Source organism: Dendropsophus ebraccatus, chromosome 14 (assembly GCF_027789765.1).
Source record: "Dendropsophus ebraccatus isolate aDenEbr1 chromosome 14, aDenEbr1.pat, whole genome shotgun sequence".
Classification (NCBI taxonomy): Eukaryota; Metazoa; Chordata; class Amphibia; order Anura; family Hylidae; genus Dendropsophus; species Dendropsophus ebraccatus.
Window position 1 is genome coordinate 74,693,351 of NC_091467.1, and position 24,117 is coordinate 74,717,467.

Here is a 24,117-nt window from a genome sequence, read left to right on the forward strand (position 1 = left end):
AGTGATGTATTCTCTCCAGTCTTCCAGTACTTATCAGCTGCTGTATGTCCTGCTGGAAGTGGTGTATTCTCTTCAGTCTGACACAGTGCTCTCTGCTGCCACCTCTGTCCATGTCAGGAACTGTCCAGAGCAGCAGCAAATCCCCATAGAAACCTCTCCTGCTCTGGACAGTTCCTGACATGGACAGAGGTGGCAGCAGAGAGCACTGTGTCAGACTGGAGAGAATACACCACTTCCTGCAGGACATACAGCAGCTGATAAGTACTGGAAGACTGGAGATTTTTTTAATAGGAGTTAATTACAAATCTCTGGCACTTCAGGAGGTTAGATGAAGCCGGATGTTACGAAGTCTGTTCTGTAGCATATTGTCTGTACACAGAACGTGTGAATGACCCCTAAGGGTGCCTTCACACCTACCGGATCCTCAGTGGATTTTCATGCTGCGAGTTTGCAGCGAAATCAGCTGCGGATCCTGTACTGTGAGGCTCAATGGGTCCCATACACGCAGCGGATCTGCATGGGACCCGGCCCCTTTAACCCCTGCGCCGCCGCCGGCCGCCCGCAGCTTACAGCCCCGGCCCCCTTAAACCCCCGCACCGCCCGCACGCCGCCCGGCCCCCCGCACGCCTGATCGCCGCCCCAGCCCCCCCGCACGCCCGATCGCAGCCCCGGCCCCGAGCAAACATCACCTGCTCGGCCCGTGGCCGGGAGCATCACACAGCCACGCGATCGGGCGTGCGGGCGCTGCGGGGGTTTAAGGGGGCCGGGGCAGTAAGCTGCGGGTGGCCGGCGGCGCAGGGGTTAAAGGGGCCAGGTCCCATGCATGCAGGCGCTGCGTGTATGGGACCCATTAAGCTTCACAGTACAGGATCCACAGCTGATTTTGCTGCAAACTTGCAGCATGAAAATCCACTGCGGATCCTATAGGTGTAAACGCACCCTAAGGCTGGGTTCACACTATGTATATTTCAGGCAGTATTTGGTCCTCAAGTCAGGTCCTCATAGCAACCAAAACCAGGAGTGGATTGAAAACCCAGAAAGGATCTGTTCACACAATGTTGAAATTGAGTGGATGGCCGCCATATAACGGTAAATAACTTCCATTATTTCAATATAACAGCCGTTGTTTTAAAATAACAGCAAATATTTGCCATTAAATGGCGGCCATCCACTCAATTACAACATTATGTGAACATAGCCTTTCTGTGTTTTCAATCCACTCCTTGTTTTGGTTGCTATACAGCCTCAAACATACAGCCTCAAATATACGTAGTGTGAACCCAGCTTTAGGGTAGATCTCACTCAGCTCACCTAAGCAACCTCAGACCGTACACGGATGGAGTGCGGTACCAAATCTTAGCCCCAGGTGACGGAGCCCGGTCATCTACAGAGATCGGGAATAAAAAAGGTATTGCAGACTGGCAAAGCTATCGCCCATCTTCAGGATAGAGGATAACAAGCTGAATGGTGGGGGGCTGACTAATGGGTCCTTCATCATCATTAAAATGAAGGAAAACTCTCCCCAGAAAGGATGAAGCCGAGCACACACATTACGAATCATTCCTCTGTTCTTGTGATTATGGCGTCGAGATCCCCACCAATTGGCTTGTTAACACCTATCCCTATCATCTATCCCTATCACCTATCCCTATCACCTATCAACTATCCCTATCACCTATCCCTATCACCTATCCCTATCAGCTATCCCTATCAGCTATCCCTATCACCTATCCTATCACCTATCCCTATCACCTCTCCTGTGGATGTGGGATAAGTTTGCCAGTCGGGAATACCCATTTAAATAAGAGAAAAATTCAACGATCCAAGAAAACCAAATGTTATATCAGGGACCCCAGGAAATCCAGTCAAGTAACCTTGTACTTTAGGCACAGTCCAGCACAGCCAAGCTTATGTTAGACCATGAAACAAGATAAACTTTCATTTCTCTTTTTCACATCTAGTTGTGACTAGTTACGGGCTGTAGTGACCTGTTCATATGGCGAATGTGCACTATCCATCCCACCATCCATCTCACTATCTACCTCACCATCCATTTCTCCATCCATCCCACCATCCTTCTGACTATCTACCTTACCATGCATCTCATCATCCATGTCACTATCTACCTCACCATCCATGTCACTATCTACCTCACCATCCACCTCACCATCTATGTCACTATCTACCTCACCATCCATCTCACTATCCATCTCTCCATCCATCTCACCATCCATGTCACTATCTACCTCACCATCCATCTCACTATCTACCTCACCATGCATCTCACCATCCATGTCACTATCTACCTCACCATCCATCCCACCATCCATCCCACCATCCATGTCACTATCTACCTCACCATCCACCTCACCATCTATGTCACTATCAACCTCACCATCCATCTCACTATCCATCTCTCCATCCATCTCACCATCCATCTCACTATCTACCTCACCATCCATCCCACCATCCATGTCACTATCTACCTCACCATCCATCCCACCATCCATCCCACCATCCAAGTCACTATCTACCTCACCATGCATCTCACTATCCATGTCACTATCTACCTCACCATCCATCCCACCATCCATCCCACCATCCATGTCACTATCTACCTCACCACCCACCTCACCATTCATCTCTCCATCCATCTCACTATCTACCTCACCATCCATGTCACTATCTACCTCACCATCCATGTCACTATCTACCTCACCATCCATGTCACTATCTACCTCGCCATCCACGTCACTATCTACCTCACCATCCATGTCACTATCTACCTCCCCATCCATCCCACCATCCATGTCACTATCTACCTTGCCATCCACATCACTATCTACCTCACCATCCATGTCACTATCTACCTCACCATCCATCCCACCATCCATGTCACTATCTACCTTGCCATCCACGTCACTATCTACCTCACCATCCATGTCACTATCTACCTCACCATCCACGTCTCTATCCATGTCACTATCTACCTCACCATCCATGTCACTATCCATGTCACTATCTACCTCACCATCCACGTCACTATCCATGTCACTATCTACCTCACCATCCACGTCACTATCCATGTCACTATCTACCTCACCATCCACGTCACTATCCATGTCACTATCTACCTCACCATCCACGTCACTATCTACCTCACCATCCATGTCACTATCTACCTCATCATCCACCTCACCATCCATCTCACTATCTACCTCACCATCCATGTCACTATCTACCTCACCATCCATCTTACTATCTACCTCACCATCCACCTCACCATCCATGTCACTATCTACCTCACCATCCATCCCACCATCCACGTCACTATCTACCTCACCATCCATCCATCTCACTATCTACCTCACCATCCACCTCACCCTTACACAAAGTAATAAAGAGAAATGTCCCCTCCATGCCCCCTTACACCCAGTTCTATCTCCTGTGAAGCTGATCTGTGTTGTTCTATCCATGTTGCAGGGACCCTTGGTTGGGAAACCCTGGCCTAAGGTCCTATACACTTTAGTCACTGTCTGACAGTGGCTTACCGTTCCTCTTTCCATTGAGAACATATGAATGTTTAACTGTGCTGATTGTTAACATATATGGAAAGATCGGGAGAGACAGGTCTCAGCCGGCAGCCATTAAATTTGTTAGATATCATTATGTTCTGTTCACATCACACTACATTGCAGGTATACGGTATGTAGGAAGCATTCCTTGATGTATACCTTCTACATAAGCCGCTTTATAGACATACAACACAGCCGTATAGGAGCAAAGCCGTATATGAGCAGTATATGTACACAGCCGTATATGAGCAGTATATGTACACAGCCGTATATGAGCAGTATATGTACACAGCCGTATATGAGCAGTATATGTACACAGCCGTATATGAGCAGTATATGTACACAGCTGTATATGAGCAAAGCCGTATATGAGCAGTATATGTACACAGCTGTATATGAGCAGTATATGTACACAGCTGTATATGAGCAGTATATGTACACAGCCGTATATGAGCAGTATATGTACACAGCTGTATATGAGCAGTATATGTACACAGCCGTATATGAACATTATATGTACACAGCCGTATATGAGCAGTATATGTACACAGCTGTATATGAACATTATATGTACACAGCCGTATATGAGCAGTATATGTACACAGCTGTATATGAGCAGTATATGTACACAGCCGTATATGAGCAGTATATGTACACAGCCGTATATGAGCAAAGCCATATATGAGCAGTATATGTACACCGCTGTATATCCGCAGTATATGTACACAGCTGTATATGAGCAGTATATGTACACAGCTGTATATGAGCAGTATATGTACACAGCCGTATATGAGCAGTATATGTACACAGCTGTATATGAGCAGTATATGTACACAGCCGTATATGAGCAGTATATGTACACAGCCGTATATGAGCAGTATATGTACACAGCCGTATATGAGCAGTATATGTACACAGCCGTATATGAACATTATATGTACACAGCCGTATATGAGCAGTATATGTACACAGCCGTATATGAGCAGTATATGTACACAGCTGTATATGAACATTATATGTACACAGCTGTATATGAGCAGGATATGTACACAGCTGTATATGAGCAGGATATGTACACAGCCGTATATGAGCAGTATATGTACACAGCCGTATATGAGCAGTATATGTACACAGCTGTATATGAGCAGTATATGTACACAGCCGTATATGAGCAGGATATGTACACAGCTGTATATGAGCAGGATATGTACACAGCCGTATATGAGCAGTATATGTACACAGCCGTATATGAACATTATATGTACACAGCCGTATATGAGCAGTATATGTACACAGCCGTATATGAGCAGTATATGTACACAGCTGTATATGAGCAGTATATATACACAGCCGTATATGAACATTATATGTACACAGCCGTATATGAGCAGTATATGTACACAGCCGTATATGAGCAGTATATGTACACAGCTGTATATGAGCAGTATATGTACACAGCCGTATATGAACATTATATGTACACAGCTGTATATGAGCAGGATATGTACACAGCTGTATATGAGCAGGATATGTACACAGCCGTATATGAGCAGTATATGTACACAGCCGTATATGAACATTATATGTACACAGCCGTATATGAGCAGTATATGTACACAGCTGTATATGAACATTATATGTACACAGCTGTATATGAGCAGTATATGTACACAGCCGTATATGAGCAGTATATGTACACAGCTGTATATGAACATTATATGTACACAGCTGTATATGAGCAGGATATGTACACAGCTGTATATGAGCAGGATATGTACACAGCCGTATATGAGCAGTATATGTACACAGCTGTATATGAGCAGTATATGTACACAGCCGTATATGAGCAGTATATGTACACAGCTGTATATGAGCAGGATATGTACACAGCTGTATATGAACAGTATATGTACACAGTCGTATATGAGCAGTATATGTACACAGCTGTATATGAGCAGTATATGTGGACAGCTGTATATAAGCGATATATGTACACAGCTGTATATGAGCAGTATATGTACACAGCTGTATATGAGCAGTATATGATCAGTATATGTACACATGTGTATATGAGCAGTATATGTGGACAGCTGTATATGAGCAGTATATGTACACAGCTGTATATGAGCAGTATATGTACACAGCTGTATATGAGCAGTATATGTACACAGCTGTATATGAACATTATACTGTATATACACAGCTGTATATGAGCAGTTTATAAACAGTATATGGGCAATATATGAGCATTATATGATTAGTATATGAGCTGTATATGAGTAGTATATGAGCAGTATTTGGGCAGTATATGAATAGTATATGGGCAGTATATGAATAGTATATGAGCAGTATATGGGCAGTATTTGAGTAGTATATGGGCAGTATATGAGTAGTATATGAGCAGTATATGGGCAGTATATGAGCAGTATATGAGTAGTATATGGGTAGTTTATTAGTAGTATATGAGCAGTATATGGGCAATATATGAGCAGTATATGGGTAGTATATGGGCAGTATTTGAGTAGTATATGAGCAGTATATGAGCAGTATATGGGCAATATATGAGCAGTATATGGGTAGTATATGGGCAGTATTTGAGTAGTATATGAGCAGTATATGAGCAGTATATGGGCAGTATATGAGTAGTATATGGGCAGTATAGGAGCAGTATTTGAGTAGTATATGAGCAGTATTTGGGCAGTATTTTGGTAGTATATGAGCAGTACATGTGCAGTATTTCAGTAGTATATGAGCAGTATATGGGCAGTATATGAGTAGTATATGGGCAGCATATAAGCAGTATATGGGCAGTATTTGAGTAGTATATGAGCAGTATTTCAGTAGTATATGAGCAATATATGGGCAGTATATAGGTAGTATATGAGTAGTATATGAGTAGTATATGAGCAGTATATGAGCAGTATATAAGTAGTATATGGGCAGTATATTATCACATCCATACACTTTTGTAGAACACACAAGGACCTTCCAGGAACTCCTTCATTCTACTTTTTGCGGTGTCTCCATCCAATGTTCTCTTTGCTTCTTGGAATTCTTTCTCCCTGGCCGGGGTCCATGTCTGATTATTCTGATTCCCAACTTCACTCCTAACTGTTTATATTTATAGAAATGCAAGGTGTACGGTTTATGAGCGGGACGGACTTCCATGGATGTGGCATTACACGGCTGGGCACCTGCGTGCGGTTAGGCACAGCTGCGTCCCGGGGTTCTGTGATATAAGTAGGAATATATAGGGGATGGCTGGAATGTCTGGTACAGTAAGAATGGACATAACCCTGATATGTCTCCTTTCGGTGGGGTCAGTCAGCAATGCTCCCGGCCTCAGCCATGCTATACGATAACATATCACCACTGAGCCCGTTCTATACAATAAGAAATATAACCGATATCACCACTGATCCCATACTATACAATAAGAAATATAACCCATATCACCACTGATCCCATACTATATGAAAAGAAATATAACCCATATCGCCACTGAGCCCATTCTATATGATAAGATATATAACTGATATCACCACTGAGCTCATAGTATACGATAATAAATATAACCGATATCATCACTGAGCCCGTTCTATACGATAAGATATATAACCGATATCACCACTGAGCTCATACTATACGATAGGAAATATAACCGATATTATCACTGAGCTCATAGTATATGATAGGAAATATAACCGATATCACCACTGAGCCCGTTCTATACGATAAGATATATAACCGATATCACCACTGAGCTCATACTATACGATAAGATATATAACCGATATCACCACTGAGCTCATACTATACGATAGGAATATAACCGATATCATCACTGAGCTCATAGTATACGATAGGAAATATAACCGTTATCACGACTGAGCCCATTCTATACGATAAGAAATATAACCCATATCACCACTGAGCCCGTTCTATACGATAAGAAATATAACCCATATCACCACTGAGCCCGTTCTATACGATAAGAAATATAACCCATATCACCACTGAGCCCGTTCTATACGATAAGAAATATAACCCATATCACCACTGAGCCCGTTCTATACGATAAGAAATATAACCCATATCACCACTGAGCCCATTCTATATGATAAGATCTATAACTATATCAGCACTGAGCCCAATCTATACAGGTAATAAATCCACGGACAATCAATGGACGCCACCTCCAGACTTGGCTCTGGTGCCAGTCTCACCCTATAGTAACGCCGGATGACCACGTGTTCCTGCACACATGCCATGCAGACGGATGGGATGATGTACAGGTAGACGGTGTCCATGGAGGAGGAAGCACCTGCAGCAAAGTGACGGAAGCTTTCATCTCCCTATACATTCATCCCGATATTCCATCGTAATCATTTACCATATGCTAGATTTATACATATAAACATAGCCATTGATTTATACATTATATCTATCTATATATATAGATAGATAGATAGATAGATAGATAGATAGATAGATAGATAGATAGATAGAAGGAAAATACACGACCATCATCCTGGTACAGCATAAGACTATGCAGATATCATATACAGAGACATAATACAGGGACCAGCACATTATATATACATATATCCAGACATACCTGTATAAGCAGCAGTCAGGGCTCGGGAAGCATTAGGCGCAGTAGACGGCACTTGGGATCCAATGCAATTAGGGACTGATCTTGGAGTGACAGCATAGAGGGACTAATGCAGAGAGGCTGCACACAGCAGTATAGACACAGTACTAGCAGCTCTGCAGGGTAAGGAGAGGAGGCGTCTGCTGCAGCTTCACAACCAGGGGAGGAGGAGGAGGAGAGTGCAGAGACTCTCATTATACAACTCCACCTACAGCACAACCTAGTGCTGCTCCATCTGCCCTACACCACCGGCTCGCCTCTGCACACCACTCTCTGTACGCTACACTCCACTTTATGGATCCGCGTGTATATTTCTTCAGTGGGTCCCAGGCATCTACAGCTAATGTGGCATCATATTCTATTTGTAACATCTCCCATCTAGTAAATGTATGCAGGGGCCATGGGGTGGTCGGCATGATACATTGTACTGATGATACAGCACCATATAGTACCCAGCAGCACCGTGCACTGGTCACATGGAGAAAAATTATTATTATTGGGTCAAATATCAGCAATCAGCAATCTGCTGGGTCTTCTTCAGGGTGAAGACAGGTTGTTGGGTTGAAACGTTGCTGATTTTTTTTTTACTAATTCATGTTACAGTGAGTATTGCCCGAAGTTCGTTTTCTGGATCATATATACAGGGTGTACCAAAATAGGTGGACATAGGGTTATGAAGGGGAAATTTATCAAACATGTTTTAAAGTGAAACTGTCTCAGTTGAACCTAGCAACCAATCAGATTCCTCCTTTCATTTTCCAAAAAGTCTGTGAGAAATAAAAAGAGGAATCTGATTGTGTTAAATAAATGATACTGCCATATAGTTAAAATTAATACAGTCAAGGGTGTCCTGTCATCAATAATGGCTTCCATACAAGGGGATCTTGCTTTTGTATGTTTTATAGTACACCATAGGAAGTAGCAGCAGTATAGAGAACAAAACAGAGCCATACTGAGCAGTGTAAGCTGTGAACCATCACTGGGGTTAGATCTAGTACTCACGGTAAGCTCTTGTGTACTTTCTTTGTAGTCTCTGTTTGCTTCTGGCACTTTCAGATCATTTTACCATCTCCCGCCTCTCTCTTTCCCTCTCCAAAGACTTGTATGGGGCAGCCTGTAACCTGATCCCTCGGTTAAAGACAAGAGAAAAGAAAGCTGAAAAGAGAAGGAAGCATTTTTCCCCTTTAAGACATTACAAAGCCTCTTATTTTTTGCTTGTATTACTGATTTATACAAACTTTGATGAAACGATGGTAATCGCGTGCCACCATCCCTGTGGGTCACACTGGGATCTGCCATCTTGGCTGTTCGGCTGGAGTCAGGGTGTCTTCCTATCTCAAACCTTATAATAGTGCCTGATCACGATTTAGTGATCTGATGAACCGTGGACAGTGTTCCATCCCATTGTAAGTACTGGTTGTACTGGTTTCTGTAGAGGATTATACATGTACAATCGCCATCAGGACTGTGATTCACTGTTTTAATTTTGGGATAGTGATTTAAAATGGTCGGGAGTTATATAAAATATGAGATTATTTGGGCGTTTTAATAAGTGTCAACTCTAACCAGCGCCCCCTGCTGAGAAGAGGTGGAGACGTGACCATGCCTGCTAAATAGAAAGGAGTCACAGGCTTGACACAGATTCATTGCCCCAATATACTTCAGTGCAGAGACCCTACATATGCATGACCCCCCTCCCCCGGCTGCCACAGGGATCGAATGGAGCCCCAATCTATTTGATGCCCAGGTGCCTCCATTAACCCCAATGGTGTCCCAGTACAGTTAGATGACCAAACCCATAAAGGCATTGAATGACCTAAAAAACGATTATTCGTGCTGCCTGGACACTTGATGAATCGAGTTACCTACAGGCTCTGTAAAGGTGTGCAGATCACAGGGATCGGTGTTCACTATCTGAAGCCCTTGAGCCTATGTAAAAGGGTAACATAAGCTAGTGACAGAGAAGCTAAATAACATGGACAACAAGTAGTCCTCTCCACTATGTGCATGAGCTCAGTAGTCCTGGATATTCATGAGCAGCAGAAAACTCCGCCCACCAGCTAGCAAGAATCCTATTCTTCTGCATATTAGGAGAACGGGTGAACAGAATGATGTAAGTAATCCACCGATCTGTTCAGCATTTCTGTCACTAGTTTATGCTGCCCTCATTTAAGGTGGAATAAACCTAGAGACAGGTTCCCTTTAAGGTATAGTCAGGCAGGAGACCTGCATCCTTCAGTGGGTTTGGCTGTCCAAGGTATAGGATGGCCTTCTGACTCTTCATTGACAGATGACGTTAGTGTTTAGGATTTTCACCCTTTTGTTCTTGGTTGTCTGGCTGCGGCTTACCCCTCCCTATAGAACTGTCAGCCAAATGACAGTTCGGCCACATTTAAGTGTTAAGATACTAATACATACCATAGCTTTCAGATGACAGTCAGCTCTCTTGGTCTTTCCATACACATAAACTATTCAGCTTGGCCAGAGTCCTCTAGCGGTGGCTTATCTCTACAACAACACTGGACAGTGGAGAGCCAACATCCCGATCCTTCCACCACCTCCCAGTGACACCATTCATCGGGGGATCCGGAGGCCTCCATACAGATCAGGCCATTTACCTTCTTCTAATACATATAGGGCCCTTTAGAGGAATTGCTCTAAATTATCATTTTGAGGGATTTGTGCTATTTTCTCAGTCTTTTGAGCGTTTTCTATAAAAAGAGCCAGATCAGCGAGCCTTTATCTACTTCCTGCCTATAGATAAGTCGGCTTCCTGCTTGTCGCCCACCTTGGTTTCTAATTCTTCATAAACGCTCTTGGACAGAGTTTTCATCCCTATAACTCTGTGTTCACCAACCTTTTGGCCTCCCATGGGATTTCCCCAGTGTCTAGCATTTAGAGAAGCTCAGGTCATCACCTGGGCAGTTTTTTTTACTCCCGGAGAAGTTGGATGCCGCCCTAGGGCTACCAGGAAAACATGGATAGACGATACCTTTGGTTATATCAATGTTTTCCAGGACTCCTGGGGGCATCTGACTTCTCTAGACGCAGGGAGTCAAATGCTGAACGTTCAGGTTCGGACAAACGTTGCCAAACCCAAACTTTCAGCAGGTTCGTGTAACACTAGTTGTGGCACCAATCCAAGACATAGAGATTAGAGAAAGAAATAATTCCATGAGTTATTACCATCTTGTATCTATAAGTCTTAAATAGCGCCAACCTTTTCCTATTCTCCTTCCCCTATCTGCTTCCTCTTCCTCATCAGTTTCCTCTAACGCTATTGTTAAAGTACAATCAAACAATTTGATGAAAACTTCTCTGAACTCTCCATCTGTGTGGATATATATATATATATATATATATATATATATATATATAGCGTTTGATATACCATGTTAGTGTCCTCCATAGTCATTGTGATCTGTCACTGCGTGAGTACAGCAAATTGGATTGTATGGCAAATATGTGCCCTGGTTCAGCCATCTGGCTTCACTTTATGGGCAGAGTTTGGAAAAATACAGTCACTCGGCTGCTGGATGGGTTCATCTATAGCCGTCCATCCTAAAGGGTTGTATGAGATTAGAAAAAACATCTCATTTCTGTCTACAGGCTATATCTGGCACGGCAGCTTTGCCCCATTGAATTTAATGGCATTCATCTCTCATAATAATCAATAGGATCCATTAAGATTTGCCAGAATCAATTTTAATGTTTACAAAGTCTAATGGACAAGCTGGGATAGAGCAATGAAGCCAAGGCCTACGCAGATCCTGTCCCATGGGCATGGGTGCACACAGACCCTGGGCTAACAAACTGAGAATTACATTTACAAACCATACTACTTGCTCCAACCATGAGACCGTCCCGATAGACCTATACGTGACTATACACAATCCATTCATTGCAGATGGTTCGAAGCCTAAGCAACTTTACAGGAACTCTGGGTGGGTTCATACTGAGGAATTCTCACGGATAATACCCGCAGAATTCCGTCGGCTGTCCGCACGCACGGCGCATGGTGTCTATGGAGCCGGCGGAAAGGCACGCGGCCGTACACCCGGCGGAATTCCGTGGATATTAGCCACGAGAATTCCTCAGTATGAACCCACCCTAAATGTGATGATCTGCTCAAAATACACAATAGGCCCTCACACAGTTTTAAGCCACGTGAACATGCCCTAAAGGAGGTCGCCAACTAAACCATTTCTGTCTGTGGCCTCTATACAGTTAATTTCAATGTTAGAAAATCTTTTGAATTCAAATGTGATACAATTAAATTCGGGTTTTTTTAGGTAGACATTTCTTTGGGTTTTTGGTGGCTTGTCCATCACTTCAGTTTCTCGGTGGTTCGTTTATAATTTCTGTAGGCTTCTCCATCATGTAAGATACTTAGTGGTTCATTCATGTTTTCTTTAGGTTCCTCAGTGGCTCGTTCGTCATTTCTTTGGGTTTCTTAGTGCCCCATCCATATTTCTTTGGGTTTCTCAGTGGCCCCTCCACCATTTCTTTGGGTTCCTCAGTGGCTCGTTCGTCATTTCTTTGGGTTTCTTAGTGCCCCATCCATATTTCTTTGGGTTTCTCAGTGGCTCCTCCACCATTTCTTTGGGTTCCTCAGTGGCTTGTCCATATTCCTTTGGGTTTCTCAGTGGCTTGTTTATAATTTCTTTGGGTTCCTCAGTGGCTTGTTCATCATTTCTTTGGGTTTCTTAGTGACCCATCCATATTTCTTCGGTTTTCTCAGTGGCCCCTCCACCATTTCTTTGGGTTTCTCAGTGGCCCCTCCACCCTATCTTTGGTACGTCCATTATTTCTCTGGATTTCTCAGTGGCCTGTCCATATTTCTTTGAATTTCTCAGTGGCCCCTCCAATATTTCTTTGGGTTCCTCAGTGGCTTGTCCATCATTTCTTTGGGTTTCTCAGTGACTTGTCTATAATTTCTTTGGGTTGCTCAGTGGCTCATCCATAATTTTTGGGGGGTTTTCTGCAGCTTTTCTATCATTTATCTTGGTTTCTTTGTGACTCGTCTATCATTTCTTTGGGTTTCTTAGTGCCCCATCCATATTTCTTCAGGTTTCTCAGTGGCCCCTCCACCATTTCTTTGGGTTCCTCAGTGGCTTGTCTATCATTTCTGTAGGTTTCTTAGTGGTACGTCAATCATTTCTTTGGGTTTCTCAGTGGCCTGTCCATATTTATTTGGGTTTCCCAGTGGCCCCTCCACCATTTCTTTGGGTTCCTCAGTGGCTCTTCCATAATTTCTTTGGGTTTCTCAGTGGCTTGTTTATAATTTCTTTGGGTTTCTCAGTGGCTTGACCATCATTTCTTTGGGTTTCTCAGTGGTGCGTCCATAATTTCTTTGAGTTCCTAAGTGGTATGACCATCATTTCTTTGGGCTTCTCAGTGGCTTGTCCATCTTCTTTGGGTTTCTTAGTGGTACGTTCATCATTTCTTTGGGCTTCTCAGTGGCTTGTCCATCTTCTTTGGGTTTCTCAGTGGTACGTCCATAATTTCTTTAGGTTTCTCAGTAATACATCCATCATTTCTTTGGGCTTCTCAGTGGCTTGTTCATCTTCTTTGGGTTTCTCAGTGGTACGTACATCATTTTTCTGGGCTTCTCAGTGGCTTGTCCATGTTTTTGGGGGTTTTCAGTGGCTTGTCCATAGTTTCTTTAGGTTTCTCAGTGGCTTGTCCATCTTCTTTGGGTTTCTCTGTGGCTTGTTCGTCATTTCTTTGGGTTGCTCAGTGGCTCATCCATAATTTTTGGGGGTTTCTCTGCAGCTTTTCAATAATTTCTCTTGGTTTCTCTGTGACTTGTCTATTATTCTTCTTCTTCTTTGTATCTTATTTCTTTGGTTTTCCCAATGATTAATCTTTTGACACCAAAATACTGACTGATGCCGGGCATACATACAAATTAAGAAGCCAATCCACTATTTCTGCCATCTCTATGGAAGCAATAAACTACTGCCAGATGCTTCTCTTAACAGTTTTTCTTCCATGGGAACAAAGAGCATATTGAACTCCTACATACTTGAATGTGCTAAATTATATTCCATAGACCTTCTACACAGAAATCTTACACCTAAAGAGGTTGTCCAACATAAAAACTAACTTGTCCCCTATCCACAGGAGTAAGATATCACAAATAAGAGACCACAGGGGGGTCTAACCTCCGTAACCCCCACTGGTCTCCAGATCGACCCCTTTAATATATTTTTATGTGTGACAAACACATTATATACCATTTATATGCACACAGAGGAAATCACAGACCAATCACCTGTGTGACCTTACAGACATGGTTTTTTTATTTCCTATAGCTGCATGATATCTTGTCTAATGTTTTCATGTTTCAGCAAGAAGAATATTTGCCATGAGGAATAAATCATCTGACAGTATAAACTGAGACTGAGTATAAACTTAGACTAGACAGTCTAAGGAGTGCTCCAGATTATTGGGCTGTTTGGAAACTCACCTGTCTATTCTATTTATACCATTTTTTAGGCTAAAAAAATTAGCCTCATAAACAGAATTTTTCGTCACATATCAGCTTCATCCCCTAAGGGTATGTTCACACGTACCGGATCCGCCGCAGATTTCATCTAAATAACTGAACACAGCATCAAATCTGCACCATCAAATCAGCTGCAGATCTGCTGCGGATCCTGTACGTGTGAACGCACCTTAAGCCCGGCTTCATGGACACAGATTGCTTCACAGGGGGTACATTCAATATTACTTACCGTTCTTGATGGTTGTGTAACATGTATAATATATATCTTGGGGATTAAGCCACCATCTAACAAATGCTCTTAAGAAAATATATATTAGCCATTGCCGAGACGTATCTGGTTACCGAGAGCTGTGTAAATGCGGCTATTAATCTCATATAACGCTACCACCCTTCTAACCAATAGAACTGGTGCAGCTACATGTGCATTACACTGTTTATACTGTGGCTTAAAGGCGTGCACCAGCGAAAATCTTCTTCTTTCAAATCAACTGGTATCAGAAAGTTATATTGATTAGTAATTTACTTCTATTTAAAAATCTCAGTCTTCCAGTACTTATCAGCTGCTGTATGTCCTGCAGGAAGTGGTGTATTCTCTCCTGTCTGACAGAGTGCTCTCTGCTGCCCCCTCTGTCCATGTCAGGAACTGTCCAGAGCAAGAGAGGTTTTCTATGGGGATTTGCTGCTGCTCTGGACAGTTCCTGACATGGACAGAGGTGGCAGCAGAGAGAACTGTGTCAGACTGGAGAGAATACACCACTTCCTATAGGAGCCTATAGACCGGGCACAGAGCTGTATACATGTAGGCAGCCTATAGACCGGGCACAGAGCTGTATACATGTAGGGAGCCTATAGACCGGGCACAGAGCTGTATACATGTAGGCAGCCTATAGACCGGGCACAGAGCTGTATACATGTAGGGAGCCTATAGACCGGGCACAGAGCTGTATACATGTAGGGAGCCTATACACTGCTTTTAGTCCACTATATAACAAAGGTGTCAGCTGATTCCTTCTGCCTCGATGTTTAGTCGGGTGACAGATTATTCACCGATTTACACAAACCTGTCAGAATTATTACACGCTTCCACAGCAAAAATGTTTTCCCATGAGACAATGACGGTGAATCAACAATGAAGGACGGAAACCACGTTCATGGATGACAAAGCTGATCATGAGCAGAAACGACACGAGCGGATGTGTCTCCATGTAAACGGTGAGGAGCGAAGCTGGATCCCCACCCAGTGACTGGCGATGGAGGGTGGAGAGGCAATATCAATATCATTACTGGGGGCTAGGGCACCTTTCTTCTCAGGATCAGTTGGGGTCCTTGTGGTTGGAACCCCAACAAACATCCTGTTATCCCATATCCTAAGGGACCCCACCCCCCATCTGGAGACCTGGGATTTGTTTAGATGGAGTAGCCAGTCTTGTATCTATGGATGGTCCAGCCCAGTACCCCAATGGTAAGGCCCCCCCCATGATCCGACACTTCTCCTCTATCCTGTGGATGTAACTTGGAATACCCGATTATTGGCAGAATGAGTGTTCCTAGGATATATGACCCATGTAAAAGGGCCAGTGATCAGCCGATGGGCCGACTCTTTGTACAAGGGCCGATCACAGGGATTGATACCTCTTATCGGGAACCTGTTGGTTTGTGAAAAGCAGGGACGGGTAACCTTCAACCCCCCAGCTGTTGCTTTAGCTTTAGCTCTCCAGGCATGATGGGAATTGTGGTTATGCAACCGCTAGAGGGCTGAAGGTTCCCCGTGCCTGGTGTAAGGCCGCGTTCCCACACTGGCGATCATGAATACATCTGAAACCAGGCTCCCAATCCTTCACCAATAGTCGTACAACGTTGCTGGGATTACCAACATCATCACGATTATTGGTGACCACATTCTCGATCACCTTTGTCTCCCCAACGCCTTTGTTTACGGTACGGTAGGCTATACATATCGCAGACTCTCTCTATTATTTGGGTGGACATGGACCAATAGGAAAATGGTTTCAAGTAGCGTTGAGCGGACTTGCGGAACTGTTCAGGTTCAGCAATGTTCTCCAAATCCATACGCTCACTATTTGACTTCAGGCGACTAGGGAAGTTGGATGTTGCCCTAAGGGAGTCCTGGAAAATATGGATACAGCCATTGACTGAACCCCAACAGTTCATCAGGTCTGCAACACTAGTTACACGGCCATAAATAGAAAATGGAATAAAAAGTGATCAATAGGTCATCTCTACCCCCAAATAGTATCACTATGTATATTATATAATGTGTGTATATATATTTCACCTGGTGAATAATTAATTTTGGTCACGCATTACATTTTATGTTATAATGAATGATGTCATTATAAGGTACTATTGGTCCAAGAAAAAAACAAGCCCTTATGAGGCTAAGGCTCTTAGAAGGTTGCGGAGGAAAAGACGAAATCGCAAAAATAAACCCTTTCTCCAGTCTTTATATCAGGGGTGGGGAACCTTCACCCCTCCACCTGTAGAACAACTACAATCCCCATCATGCCCAGACAGCCGATGCTACAAGCTTCCCCGTCCCTGCATTAAGGGGTTAAGTAAATCCCTGTGTATTAGGACTTGTTCGTCCCGGTATAGAAGGCGTTGCGTTTTCTTTGGTGACGCCGTAACATAACGGAACATTTTCAAAGAGATCTAATTTTTGGTGAAGGAGACGGGAATGAGACATCTTGCGTACGACTATTGTGTAACACTGACAGCGCTCTGTGGGCGGAGGAGATAATTACAGCGTCTTGATTGCTGTTTTCTTGGAGGAATCGCTCCTGTTTGGAATCACTTATTCATCCAAGGGAAAACTGCAAGTCTTAAAGGGACCGCTACATATAAGAAGCTTAGCATCCCGGTCTTGGTCAGCCCAAGTTCATTTAAACTGAAGTTTTTTTTTCATTAGGGGGACAATTGTGCTTTGTTCCACTGGACCCCCTGGAAAAGGGATTAACTTTTGAGAAATGAAAAAATGGCTGCTTACTACCAAAAACAGCGCCCCCCTTGGTTGTGTGTGGTATTACAACTCTATTCATGTCAATGCAATTGAGCTGCAATACCACACATGGACAAAGATGGCGCTGATGGCACTATGGTTTTCCCAATGAAGACATCTCCTTCCACACGTCTTATTGGGGTATATAGCCACCACAGTGGGGGCTTCCCTATGAGCCTGGGGTTTGAGGGGTAGGTGGGCCGTACCCATCCGTATATACAGGGTATGACAGCTCAACCATTCATGTAAATGGCCAGAAAGTAAGTCGTCTTCCTGTACTACTCCTCACAATCTATGTGTAGGTAATTTTTCCCCGTCACGTGGATGGACTATAAGGCACAATCACTAGTAACAGTATAATAAATGTAAAGAACACGTACACCCTCTCAGTACTCTGTTATTAAACAATTTGTGGGGTGGATTCAGACTCATCTGCGGGAGATCCGGGGTAATTACCACATGGGAAGAACGGGATACGCTATGTGATGGTTTCTTTCCTCCAAGTCATAATGGGAGTAAATAAACCCGCCTGTGCACAAAATTCAGAAAACTCACCTAATACACCATTGTTATAGACGCTACACCATTGTTATAGACGCTACACCATTGTAATAGACGTTACACCATTGTTATAGACGCTACACCATTGTTATAGACGCTACACCATTGTTATAGACGCTACACCATTGTTATAGATGTTACACCATTGTTATAGACGTTACACCATTGTTATAGACGCTACACCATTGTTATAGACGCTACACCATTGTTATAGACGCTACACCATTGTTATAGACGTTACACCATTGTTATAGACGCTACACCATTGTTATAGACGCTACACCATTGTTATAGATGTTACACCATTGTTATAGACGTTACACCATTGTTATAGACGCTACACCATTGTTATAGACGCTACACCATTGTTATAGACGCTACACCATTGTTATAGACGTTACACCATTGTTATAGACGCTACACCATTGTTATAGACGCTACACCATTGTTATAGATGCTACACCATTGTTATAGACGTTACACCATTGTTATAGATGTTACACCATTGGTATAGATGTTACACCATTGTTATAGATGCTACACCATTGTTATAGATGTTACACCATTGGTATAGATGTTACACCATTGTTATAGATGTTGCACCATTGTTATAGACGCTACACTATTGTTATAGACGCTACACCATTGTTATAGATGTTACACCATTGTTATACATTTTACACCATTGCTATAGACGTTAAACCATTATTATAGACGCTACACCATTGTTATAGATGTTACACCATTGTTATAGACGTAACACTATTGTTATACATGTTACACCATTGCTATAGACGTTACACCATTGTTATAGACGTAACACCATTGTTATAGACTTTACACCATTGTTATAGACGCTACACCATTGTTATAGGTGCTACAAAATTGTTATACATTAACATGTATAACATGCTAAGGACGCTACACCATTGTTATAGACGCTACACCAATGTTATAGATGTTACACCATTGTTATAGACTTTAACCATTGTTATAGACGCTACACCATTGTTATACATGTTACACCATTACTAAAGACGCTACACCATTGTTAGACGTTACACCATTGTTATAGACGCCACACCATTGTTATACATGTTACACCATTGTTATAGACGCTACACCATTGTTATAGACGTTACACCATTGTTATAGACGCTACACCATTGTTATAGACGTTACACCATTGGTATAGATGTTACACCATTGGTATAGATGTTACACCATTGTTATAGACGCTACACCATTGGTATAGATGTTACACCATTGGTATAGATGTTACACCATTGGTATAGATGTTACACCATTGTTATAGACGTTACACCATTGGTATAGATGTTACACCATTGTTATAGACGCTACACATTGTTATAGACGTTACACCATTGTTATAGACGTTACACCATTGTTATAGACGTTACACCATTGGTATAGATGTTACACCATTGGTATAGATGTTACACCATTGGTATAGATGTTACACCATTGTTATAGACGTTACACCATTGGTATAGATGTTACACCATTGTTATAGACGCTACACATTGTTATAGACGTTACACCATTGTTATAGACGTTACACCATTGTTATAGACGTTACACCATTGGTATAGATGTTACACCATCGTTATAGACGCTACACCATTGTTATAGACGTTACACCATTGTTATAGACGTTACACCATTGTTATAGACGTTACACCATTGTTATAGTCGTTACACCATTGGTATAGATGTTACACCATTGTTATAGATGCTACACCATTGTTATAGACGTTACACCATTGTTATAGACGTTACACCATTGTTATAGTCGTTACACCATTGGTATAGATGTTACACCATTGGTATAGATGTTACACCATTGTTATAGATGTTACACCATCGTTATAGACGTTACACTGTTGTTATAGATGTTACACCATCGTTATAGACGTTACACTGTTGTTATAGATGTTACACCATTGTTATAGACATTAAACCATGGCTAATGGTAATAAATGTCAGTGTATTAGGGCATTTAGTCGGCAGGACATTTACCCTCATACTCTTGTTTCACCTATTACACCACAGATCAGCGTATGCATGAGTGGGAGTAATGACCTTGAGGGTTCACGCTCATATGTTCCCGTTCCCAGGAGGCAATGAATCTGCTTCCAAGTCACTTGGTCAGTGCTCGTCATTATCCCAGGAGCTTACACTGCAATACATCGTCTGTGATATCTTATCCCTCATGCTAAGATTGGGAGACACGTACAGAATCTACCGTATATTCTTAATACCATAAGGCATTTTATTTAGACGCAGCACTTTATAATGAGTAAACTTACATGAATTTGTCAGTGACTGGACATCCAAGGCTTCCACTGGGATTGCAGCTTTCTCTCGGATTGAAGATCAGGGATCATGTTGCACATACTGGTCAAAGAAAAGAACTTCACTTTCTGGCTATGACATTACTATTGTCTGTAAATGAGTGGACAGACCCATCTAATATTGTGTAAAAGAGTAAATGTCTTATATGGGATATCATGGTAACCGGTTATTTGCGAGTGTGAGGTAAAAAATTGTTTCCCATAGAAAGTACAGAACCTGTGCATATAGGCTGTGGTACCGCCTTGGCCGCTCTACCACAAAGACATTGGGATTATCCCAAGATTTGAAGGGGTACTCCGGCAAAAAAAAAAATTCTTTCAAATTAAAGCGTAACTGTCATGTTTTTTTTATTGCAGAAATCAGTAGTATAAGCGATTTTAAGAAACTCTGTAATAGGTTTCATCAGCCAAAAAAGCCTCCTTCTGTACTCAAGACGCAATCTCCCAGCCTCCCCCCCTGACTTCTTATCTGTGCATTATCAGGCAAATCCGTCTTCATTACAGAGAAGCCAGTGAAGACGGGTTCTGCTCTCTCCATTGTAAGCCTATGAAGGGGGGAGGGGCTGGGGGAGATGAGGGAGCAGGAAGAGGTGACATGAAGGTCAGCTGTTTGTAGACTCTCTGGGCACCTAAAACAGGATTCTGGGGTCAGAAAGGTTGAACCTGATGGACTCTTGTCTTCTTTCAACCTTGTTTACTATGTTACTATGTAAAGGTCAGTGCTTATCTATGAACTTACTGAGAGAAGATTGCAGGGTGTTGTGCTGTGCAGGACTGCTCCGTGCTCACTCACTCCTAACAGCCCCTCCCCTCTCCATAGCCACATAATGGAGACAGAAATCCTGCTTCATCTGAAGTGAGGGGGGAGGCTATGAGATTGCTTTTTCAGTACAGAAGAAAACTCTTTTAGTACATAAAACCTATTACAGAGTTTCTTAAAATCGCTTGTACTGTTGATATTTAATGTTTTCAGAAAAATGGCCCTGAAATGACAGTTACGCTTTAACTTGTTTAACAGTGTTAAATAGATTTATAATTCACTTCTATTTAAAAATCTCCAGTCTTCCAGTACTTATCAGCTGCTGTATGTCCTGCAGGAAGTGGTGTATTCTCTCCAGTCTGACACAGTGCTCTCTGCTGCCACCTCTTGTTGAGTTGAACCAGCTGATTTGAAAGATAAAGATTTTCGTCAGAGTACCCTTTTAATGTTATTCCTTACCCACAGGTTAGGGGATAACTAGCTAATGATGGTAACGAAGGTCAAATGTCCCCTAAAGTAAATGTTACAGCAGTGTGTGGCATGGCCACCGCTCTCTTCATCCTCTATGTTGCTGGGTGATGCTCTCTCCACAGCTCCCATAGACAATGAATGGAGCAGCAATACACGTGTGACTGCCGCTCAATGCTAATGGGAGACGTGGGACCCCATGCTGGAGGTGGCAGGGGTCCCAGCATGTGATCAGACACTGTGGAAGGGGCCTCAGTGTTATAGCTGGAAGCTCTTACACCCATAACCACCATTATATGATATTCACCAACCGTTAGGCCTGATGTGTGTAGATACATACGGGATCACGTCGTAATGAATGTCGGCTCGGCCGGTGTCCACGCATCTTATTGGGGTATATGGCCACCACAGTGGGAGCTTCCCTATGAGCCTGGGGGAGGGGTAGATGGGCCGTGTAGATACAGATGGGATCATGTCGGAATGAATGGCGGCTGGGCCGGTATCCATCTTCCCATCCGTGTCTTGTTAGCAGCATTTCAAAAGTTTCCTCAGACGTCTGTAAATAATTGATGCGATCCTGAGGAGATGAAACGCGTCGCTCCTTCATCAAGAGGAGAAAGATGTTGGGAGCCGATTCTCTCTCCAAATCCCTTCAAAACCTGGTTTCTCCTTCATCAAATAAAGAAAATTTGAGGTAAAAGCCGCAGCTCTCTACAATAGGAGGTAAAAGCCGCAGCTCTCTACAATAGGAGGTAAAAGCCGCAGCTCTCTACAATAGGAGGTAAAAGCCGCAGCTCTCTACAATAGGAGGTAAAAGCCGCAGCTCTCTACAATAGGAGGTAAAAGCCGCAGCTCTCTACAATAGGAGGTAAAAGCCGCAGCTCTCTACCATAGGAGGTAGCGGCCGCAGCTCTCTACCATATGAGGCAAAAGCCGCAGCTCTCTACCATATGAGGCAAAAGCCGCAGCTCTCTACCATATGAGGCAAAAGCCGCAGCTCTCTACAATATGAGGTAAAAGCCGCAGTCTCTACAATATGAGATAAAAGCCGCAGCCGCAGCTCTATACAATACGAGGTAAAAGCCGCAGCTCATTACAATATGAGGTAAAAGCCGCAGCCGCAGCTCTATACAATATGAGGTAAAAGTAGCAGCTCATTACAATATGAGGTAAAAGCCACAGCTCTCTACAATGTAAGGTAAAAGACGACATTGACTTACTGACAGACACTGATTGACTGACTGACACTCATCACTGACTGATACATACACTACTGACTGACACACTCAGACACTGACATGCAGCACTTACAGCTCAGTCTTCTCCCTCTTCCTCTCCAGCTGCTCTCCACATTGTGAGGTTGAGGACCTTTAGGTCATGTGATCAGGTCCTTCTCTCTCTGTGCTCCGTCTCCTGTGTATTCTGATGTTTATCCCCTCCCCCTGCACTACAGTGATCAGGCTGCACATCAGAGCACCGGGCCCCTCTCCGGGCCCCTAGAGGCTCTGTGGGCCCGCACATGAACGGGTAAGCCCTGTGCTGATGCCGGTCCTGTATATATACACTGGTACAGTCAAATGTACGGCATGTTTGCAAATCTGTGGGGGTCAATATCAACCAGAACGTGCATGAAGCAATGACGGTACACCACTTTTATCTAATATCTATTGTCTATATCTCTATAGGTGCTCGATACAATCTAGTCTGGGTACAAGATGAGATACAGTTGGACATGGAGGATACAAGATGAGATACGGTTGGGCATGGAGGATACAAGATGAGATACGGTTGGGCATGGAGGATACAAGATGAGATACAGTTGGACATGGAGGATACAGGATGAGATACGGTTGGACAGGGAGGATACAAGATGAGATACAGTTGGACAGGGAGGATACAGGATGAGATACAGTTGGGCATAGAGGATACAAGATGAGATACAGTTGGACATGGAGGATACAGGATGAGATACGGTTGGGCATAGAGGATACAGGATGAGATACGGTTGGACATGGAGGATACAGGATGAGATACAGTTGGGCATAGAGGATACAAGATGAGATACAGTTGGGAATAGAGGATACAAGATGAGATACAGTTGGACATGGAGGATACAGGATGAGATACGGTTGGACAGGGAGGATACAAGATGAGATACAGTTGGACAGGGAGGATACAAGATGAGATACAGTTG

The 24,117-nt window shown here is 43.1% G+C and overlaps 1 protein-coding gene across 7 annotated transcripts in view; it reads right to left on the reverse strand.

The window, feature by feature from the left end:
- Positions 1-23,916, reverse strand: part of PPP1R16B (protein phosphatase 1 regulatory subunit 16B) — a 63,661-nt gene extending 39,745 nt beyond the window's left edge. The window contains exons 1-4 of one of the 7 annotated variants that reach the window (XM_069951775.1): positions 23,235-23,916; positions 22,264-22,592; positions 20,651-20,738; positions 9,232-9,350 (exon numbers count right to left, since the gene is read on the reverse strand). The gene's annotated coding sequence lies outside the window, so the exon portion shown is untranslated. Of the gene's footprint in view, positions 1-8,193; positions 8,326-9,231; positions 9,385-20,650; positions 20,775-22,263; positions 22,612-23,234 lie in introns of those variants that run through there. The other 6 variants (XM_069951774.1, XM_069951770.1, XM_069951776.1 and 3 more) reach the window with 6 other exon arrangements.
- Between the last annotated feature and the right edge of the window lie 201 nt (positions 23,917-24,117).